Source organism: Lissotriton helveticus, chromosome 7, assembly GCF_964261635.1.
Source record: "Lissotriton helveticus chromosome 7, aLisHel1.1, whole genome shotgun sequence".
Taxonomy (NCBI): domain Eukaryota; kingdom Metazoa; phylum Chordata; class Amphibia; order Caudata; family Salamandridae; genus Lissotriton; species Lissotriton helveticus.
In genome coordinates, this window is record NC_136068.1 from 1188929400 (window position 1) to 1188937846 (window position 8447).

Below are 8447 nucleotides of genomic sequence, written 5' to 3' on the forward strand. Positions count from 1 at the left end.
ACTCTCTTTGATCTCCTTTTGTAGAATGGGTTTGGAAGCTGCCTATGTAGCAGTGACAGGATATTGCCTTTTGCCATACCCTAGCATCCTCTTTTTGCAAAAACGTTTCTACCATCTATGATACGTTCGCCTCGCTCTCTGCAAACGACTAGAGCATTCTGCTCTCACAATCTGATGCAGCAAGTATAGATCTAAAAATCCCCAACTCGCCCCAGGTCTTTGGTCTGCAACAACTCGCAGATTTCTTACCTGTATCCTATGAGAACATCACAAAACTTCTCCGGGCCACCAAATCCGGATCACCGTTGGATCCTTGCCCCCCCAAGGTAATCTACACTGTAACAAAGACAGTTGCTTGTACACTCACGGAGTTAGTCAACCTAGCCATCAAAACTGAGATTTCTGAAATTTTGGGAAAAACCTCAATTTTACCACTTTTAAAGAAATCAAACTTGGATAAAACTGATACAGGTAACTATTGCTCTATCTCTCGTTTGCCTTTACCAGCAAAGATCTTTGAAAAACATATGAACCGGGAACTGGCCACCTTCATTAATAACCATAACATCCTGGAATCAACACAGTATGTCTTCAGGAGCAAGCACAGTACTGAACTGGCCTTGATCACTGCAACAGAAGACATCAGGCGCACAGTTGACAAAGGAGGCTCGGCTGACCTGATTTTGCTGGATCTGTCAGCTGCGTTCGATGCGGTAGACTGAGGCCTCCTGATAAATCGCCTTCAGGAAATAGGTATAGCAGGGACAGCCCTCGCACTTCTCATCTCCTTCCTGTCTAACCATGAACAATTAATCGAAGTGGATGGTCTCAAGTCCCACTGCTTTAGGCTCCCATGTGTGATACCACAGGGTTCGTCCCTGAGCACAACCCTCTTTAATGTGTATGTTACACCTCTGGCCAGATTGATTAAATCATACGGCTTTGCGTTGGTGTCATCCGCGGATGATACCCAGATCATTGTTTACATTTCGAATAATAACCATGACACGGCACATAATTTAAATGCATGTATGCGACACATGAGCAGATGGATGTCGGAGAACTGCCTCAAGTTAAATCCTAATAAGACCGAAGTTTTACTTTTTGGCAGAGACACATCCTTCTGGTCCACTGATTGGTGACCGGCAGAGCTGGGTCCTCTTCCCATTCCAACCACCAAGGAGAAAAACCTGGGAGTCATTTTTGACACTACCCTGTACTTTTCCCACCATGTGAAGGCACTCACTTCATCCACTTTTTTCACATTGAAAATTCTGAGGAAACTTTTTCCGTTTATTCCATCAGGATTACAGAAAACAGTGGTGGCAGCACTGGTTCTAGCTAAGCTGGATTACTGTAACAGGCTCCTGGTTTGTATAAATAAGGCATTGCTGGTGAAACTGCAGGTTCTTCAGAACTTGGCGGCCCGGTCTGCTCTTTGGCATACTTAAACACTCATCAGCCAAGCATGCCCTCAATGCTCTTCACTGGCTACCTGTGGAAAAACAAATCAATTTCAAGGCCTTGTGCATCGCCTTCAAGGCGCTACATAATCTAGGCCTGGACTTTTTGGCGGATCGTTTCCAATGGAACACTCCATCTCGAATTCTACGGTCCGCTTCTCATAAACTGGTGAAGGTTCCCAACCCCGACTATAGAGATGGGTAGATAAAAGCTTTATAAAAATCACAACCAAATTGTGGAACCATCTGCCAACAAAGTTTAAAAACGTGTCCGGCCTGCTCTCCTTCAGGAAAGGCCTAAAGACTTGGTTATATACCTTATAGTCTCCAACTCAGACCTAGAGCCTTCAGTTAAACCATCAGTGTGTTCATGTGGCTAGTTGCCAAGTGCCTAGACGCCTTAGGGTATTATTTGCGCTATATAAATATATATTTTTTAAACATACATTCAGATTATAAGAATGCCAAAGCTGAGGGTTGGTCAGTACAGATGTGTAAGCCACCATAATTCAAGTGAGATGTCCATGTCCAACTCAAATCAGGAGATGAGAATGAACATACACATAATTTAAGCTCCTAATCACTGACAACTGTATAGTGTGATTAGAGGAGAACAAAGTCTGCCCTTGGCTCATCTTGGTATGTGTCTTGTTCTGACGTGTACAACCACTACATCATGATTTTTCTTACATTTCAGTGGGCTCAGCTAGCCAAAAGGACAAACAGCAGGACACGGTTCAGAGCAGGCCATCTTTGGTGAGCCACCAACACCAATACAATTGCCAATACTGTTAAGCACTTATTGTCCTACTTTCTATTGGGGACACACCCGTGAGTCAATGTGAACCAAAGCAAATTGAATTACATACTTTTTTTATTTTTCAATTAGTATTTGGTTTTTTTCTTAGTATCAAAAAACTTAAATATTTTGATTCACACAAAATTCATATATACAACCCACACCAACAATTTACAAAAACATATTATACAACATGTAGAACAATCAAATTAATTTTGGACATTACCTACAAACAAATACAATAACACATAAACATATAAAAATTAAACATGAAAAAATTAAACATGAAAAAATTACATACACTGAAGAATTAAGGATTTTCTTTTTGATTTGACTATACAATATTAAAGTCAATAGTGCCTATTTTTTGTATACCCTCTCTATGTCCTAATTACTTCATTAGCTTTCTACAGTATATCAGACAAGGGGAATTCCTCTTTGGTAGCACTTGTTGAGCAGAGATGCGTGGTCTACGCGTTTCGAACTAAGGTGTTATTAGACCCAGTTCTCATCAGGACCAATAGCTGAAAAAGGACAGTGACACTATATTATAATATTATCAACTAGCCAACAACGTCATAAACAACGCACCACCGTTTTGACCTCGGTTACCTCTATAAGAGATCAGCCCATCTCCTTTAAAATCTTTATATATATGGCTCCACAACTGATTTCCATCAATGATACTTAGAGACAAGAAGAAGAAGAGAGGAAAAATTTATAAGAACTTCATCCCAGAATACATCTTATGGAACATAGTGTTCATAAGTGTTCGAATCTACACTTACTCATCTACTTATGTGGGAGAAGGCGCACCAACGACCATCCTATCTGTTAAAACAGCTCCTGAAAGATTGAAAAGAAGCAGGGGGTTGTAATTTGCTTTCTAAACAGAAGTTGACTTGTTTACATATGCCAAAACTCGGACAGCACATACCTTGTGTGTTTTAAATTGTCACACGTTGTGGTTTCTTGCCTGCACCGGCGGCCACAACCTCAATCCACAAATGAGGAACAAGAGGATGAGGCGAGACCTTCTTCATCAGGAGGCAGGGGGATTGCGCCCACCCGGACTAAGCAGGAAGACACCTCTGGTGCTACGGACCTGGTGGAGGCCAAGGACATTGAGGGGGGAAACTGGACACCTCTGGCCAGGGGGGGAGAAGATCTACTCCCCCCGGACCATACACAACTTTCTTTTGGTAAGGTGTCCCCGGGACAGGCCCCTACACAACCTGGGCCTGCCATCAGCCCCTCCTTAACTCTAGAGGCCCCATTCCATCGGGCCATCCATCCAGCTGAATCCCCTGCAACTAGTCCCCCTCATCGTGGCTACCAGGTAGACACCAACATAAGCTCCGAACCCAAGACACCACACCCCTCATGTTCCACCCAAACCCCTCCCTGTGTTGTTACTCTTGTGGCTGCACCACAGAAATTGATGTGGGCATGTGAGGGTCAGCCAGACATAGCCTCTCGCATCATGCTACAGATGTGTACAGAGCTGTGCATGATGCGAGAGGAAAATGCACGAGCTATGGCCACCCTCACTGCCAGTGTCAATTCCCTGAGTGCAGCCATGTTATCTGTCCTATCCCAACCTCTCTCCCACACCACCTTCAATGTCTCCCCCTATCCGTAACACCATACTGTTTCCCCCCATACTCCTCGTGTGTCCCAATCCCAAGTGGTGCTCGATCCTGCACCAGCAAGCCAGGAGCCCCCCTTGGACTCAGAGGATTTGGACATTGTGCAAATTGAGGATGACCAGAAGGACACTTGACCTATTGGACAGAATTTTCTTTTTTGGCAATTATTTACGTTGTCTCTTGTATATACACTCTCTGACGTAACTCCTGAGAGGACGGAAGCATCCCTTCAAGGTGCGACGCTCCTGGATGTACCCAGTGACTTGAGGGTGGATATCACTCACTCCTTGAAGAGAATGACGGTGAACCCGCAAGACATTCGGGCCACCACTGGGGCCATTTTGATCCTTGACTGGCCAGTATAAATACGTTTTTGCATTATATAAGCACTTTGAACAGAGTGACTAATCAATTAAGGTTCCTGATGAATGCCCTGGAACCCTTTTGGGGGCCCGCTAATGGGCAGAAACATATTGACCACTGAGAGGGGTATATGTGGTTAAAAAACCCCGGTCCTCTTTTTAACTCTACCCGTTTGGACCTACAGAATAAGGATAATTTGGCCATCTGGAGGTAGTTTTAAAAAACACCACATATTATACATTCACAAGCACTCTGTCCCTCACTGACTCTATTTCCATAGCTCATAAAACAAGCATTTGCAATGCAATAGGTCTCGCAGCATTAAAGTTTGAGTTATTGGCATTGTATATGACAATGTGTTGCTTTACATTTTTTGCAAAGTCTGTATTGGTGTATAAAGATGATTTGCAAGATGAAAGCGATGGAGTCAAGTCAAGTCAAGTCAGAGAATTTTATATAGCGCACTACATACCCAGAGGGTCTCAAGGCGCTTAGGAAGGGGAGGAGGATTACTTGTCAAATATCCACGTTTTAAGTTGCTTTCTGAATGCTAGGTGGTTCTGGGTAAGGCGAAGGTGCGCGGGGAGTGAGTTCCATGTTTTTGCAGCCGGGTAGGAGAAGGATCTGCCTCCCATGGTGGTCTTGTTGATGCGAGGTACAGTGGCGAGGGCTTGGTTGGAAGACCGTAGTTGGCGGGAGGGGGTGTAGAAGGACAGTCGTGAGTTGAGGCATTCCGGTCCGATGTCGTAGAGTGATTTGTGTGCGTGGGTTAGCAGTCGGAAAGTGATTCTCTTATTGACGGGTAGCCAGTGGAGGTCTTTCAGGTGACCAGAGATGTGTTCGTTGCGTGGGATGTCTAATATGATTCTGGCTGAGGCGTTTTGGATTCGTTGGAGTTTCTTTTGGAGTTTAGCGGTAGTGCCTGCATAGAGGGTGTTTCCGTAGTCCAGTCGGCTCGTGACCAGAGCATGGGTGACTGTTTTCCTGGTTTCGGTGGGGATCCAGCGGAATGTTTTTTTGAGCATGCGAAGAATGTTGAAGCAGGATGAGGATACGGCGCTGACTTGTCTGTTCATTGAGAGTGAAGAATCCAGGATAACGCCTAGGTTCCGTGCGTGGTCTGTCGGGATGGGTGCTTTTCCAAGGGCTTCCGGCCACCAATAGTCGTCCCATGCAGAGGGGGATGTACCTAGGATGAGGACTTCTGTTTTATCTGAGTTCAGTTTCAGACGGCTGTGTTTCATCCATTCAGCAACTTCTTTCATTCCTTCGTGTAGGTTAGTTTTGGCGGTGCTGGGGTCCTTGGTGAGAGAAAGGATCAGTTGAGTGTCATCCGCGTAAGAGATGATGTTGAGGTTGTGTTGGCGGGCGATGGTCGCGAGGGGGCTCATGTAAACGTTGAAGAGGGTGGGGCTGAGAGAGGATCCTTGTGGTACGCCACAGATGACTTCGGTGGCCTCGGACTTGAATGGTGGAAGGCGGACTCTCTGGGTTCTTCCGGTGAGGAATGAGGTGATCCATTCAAGTGCTTTTCCTTGTATTCCGATGTTGCTAAGGCGTTGTAAAAGGGTGCTGTGGCAGACTGTGTCGAATGCTGCAGAGAGGTCGAGGAGGATGAGGGCGACTGTGTCTCCATTGTCCAGTAGAGTTCGAATGTCGTCTGTTGCTGCGATGAGGGCGGTCTCAGTGCTGTGTTTTGCTCGGAAGCCAGATTGTGAGGAGTCGAGGGATTTGTTAGCTTCGAGGAAAGCGGCGAGCTGGTTGTTGACAGCTTTCTCGATTACTTTGGCCGGGAATGGAAGGAGCGAGATGGGGCGGTAATTTTTGAGTTCGGTGGGGTCCGCTGTGGGTTTTTTCAGAAGGGCGGTGAGTTCAGCGTGTTTCCAGTTTTCCGGAAAGGTGGCGGAGTTGAAGGAGCAGTTGATGACGTCTCGGAGGTGCGGTGCTATGACGGAGTCTGCTTTGTTGAAGATGTGGTGAGGGCATGGGTCTGTGGGGGATCCTGAGTGGATGGAGTTCATCAGGCGGATGGTGTCCTCAGTGGAGATTGGGTTCCAGTCGTTAAGGGTGTTCGCGGGGGGAGAGTGTTTAGCATGTGGTTGGGTGGGTTGGACTCCGGGTTGGTTGGCGAAGCTGTTGTGGATGTCTGCAATCTTGTTGTGGAAGAATGAGGCTAGGGAGTCGCAGAGGGCTTGAGAGGGGGTGATGTCGTTGGAGTTGGCCGAGGGATTGGAAAACTCCTTGACGATGTTGAAAAGTTCCTTGCTGTTGTGGGCGTTGTTGTCAAGTCGATCCTTGAATGCTGTTTTCTTGGCCTTTCGTATTAGTTGGTGGTGAGTGCGGGTGGCGTTTTTGAAGGCGTCCTTGGTGCTGGTGGTTGGGTCTTTTTTCCAAGCTTTTTCAAGGGTGCGGCAGAGTTTCTTGGACTTCTTAAGATCATCGTTGAACCAAGAGGCCTTCTTGTTGCCAGGTTTGCTTTGACGTTTTTTCAGTGGCGCTAAGGTGTCGGCGGTGTTGGATAACCATAGAGTGAAGTTGGTGGCGGCTAGGTTTGGATCCGAGGAGTGGGCTGGGGTGTTTAGAAGGAGCGATGAGGAGATCTGGTCGATGGTAATTTTGTTCCAGTTTCTTTGTAGAGTTGGTTGGAGGATGTTGGTGGGTTTGGGCTTGTTGTAGGTGAAGTGAACGCAGCTGTGGTCAGTCCAGAGGAGATCCGTAGTGTGGCTGAAGGAGACATGAATGCTGGAGGTGAAAATGGGGTCGAGTGTGTGACCTGCGATGTGGGTGGGGGAAGTGACAAGTTGTTTAAGTCCGAGGTTGGCGAGGTTGTCCAGGAGGGTGGTGGTGTTGCGGTCGTTGATCTTTTCAAGGTGAAAGTTGGAGTGGGGGATGGATGGATGGATGGATGGAGTGGAGGGGATGGATGGATGGAGTGGGGGGATGGATGGATGGGGGGATGGATGGATGGATGGATGGAGTGGGGGGATGGATGGATGGATGGAGTGGGGGGATGGATGGAGTGGGGAATGGATGGATGGGGGATGGATGGAGTGAGGGGTATGAAGTGGGGGGATGGAATTCATGTGTGCATTAAAAAGAGGAATCTAAGGATAGAAATAAACGGGCCACCTTCCACTCGCATAGTGTATATAAATACTAGCCCCATTTATGCACCGCTCATTTAATTGTAGTGGGTGGTGCCCTACCTTCTGTACTCAAGCGAAAGGGGCAGCTTTATCCCATCTTAGGTAGTGAGATCCAGCAAACTGACTGATGCAACAGTTGACAAACTAGGAGACAGCAACTTACTCACACTCCTTCATATACAACATTCCCTAACTAGCACATATCCTTCCCCTTTCGCCTGCTTACCCTCACACAGAGGTACACTCCGATGACAAAAAGCGCGGGGAACTGTACAACGTGTTCATTGCACCCTTGAATCCGTGAGGTGTCTCCTTTTATGCACGGGTGAACATTGTGGCTTATGTGGTACTTCTCAGACAGGGCACCAGCAGCTCCAGAACGAGTTTAAGCTATTGGCATTGTAAATGACAATGCCATTCATTTATATTTTAAAAACAAAAATAAAAGGCTTTGTTATTTGCAATGTCAATCGCTCAACCTCACCAGCACCATGTGACTCTGGGCAATAGCTCGCTTAATCTTCCCGACGGCCCCCCAGCGCCTAGAGACCCTTACGGGTGATTGTGCGCTTTACAAATGTGGACTTTTTTACTTTACGTAAATGCGGGACCTATTGCATTGCAAATGCTTGTTTACAATGTGCCCAAAAAGAAGGTTATCTCTCAGCATAAGGTAAGCCAATGGCTTAAGTGGCCTGATCTTGTGACCCATTGTTGTGTCTGCAGTGGCCAAAACAAAAATGTGTATCGGAGAACAATGGATGGGCTGACTGACAACCCCTATATTTATGTATGATATATGTGCAATATTACCAAGCATTTGCAATGCAATAGGTCTTGCATTAGGAAAGTTTGAGTTATTAGTCTTGTACATGACACATTTTTTAGTGTATATGGGGAAATTCTAATTACAGCACTCCAAATTGGTAAAAATCAATAACGAGCTCTAGTATATAGCCCTCAGCACTCAAGCTTTTATACACAGGAGTGTTCAAACAAGCAAACACAGATGCAGTTCAAAGGAGCA

General features: G+C 46.2%; 1 long non-coding RNA gene across 1 annotated transcript in view; it reads right to left on the reverse strand.

The window, feature by feature from the left end:
• Positions 1-8119: 8119 nt before the first annotated feature.
• The window catches only part of LOC144767293 (uncharacterized), a 2326-nt gene continuing 1998 nt past the window's right edge, over positions 8120-8447 (reverse strand). Inside the window, exon 5 of the long non-coding RNA XR_013598136.1 lies at positions 8120-8447. This exon is cut by the window's right edge and continues 161 nt beyond it. This is a non-coding gene — a long non-coding RNA (uncharacterized LOC144767293).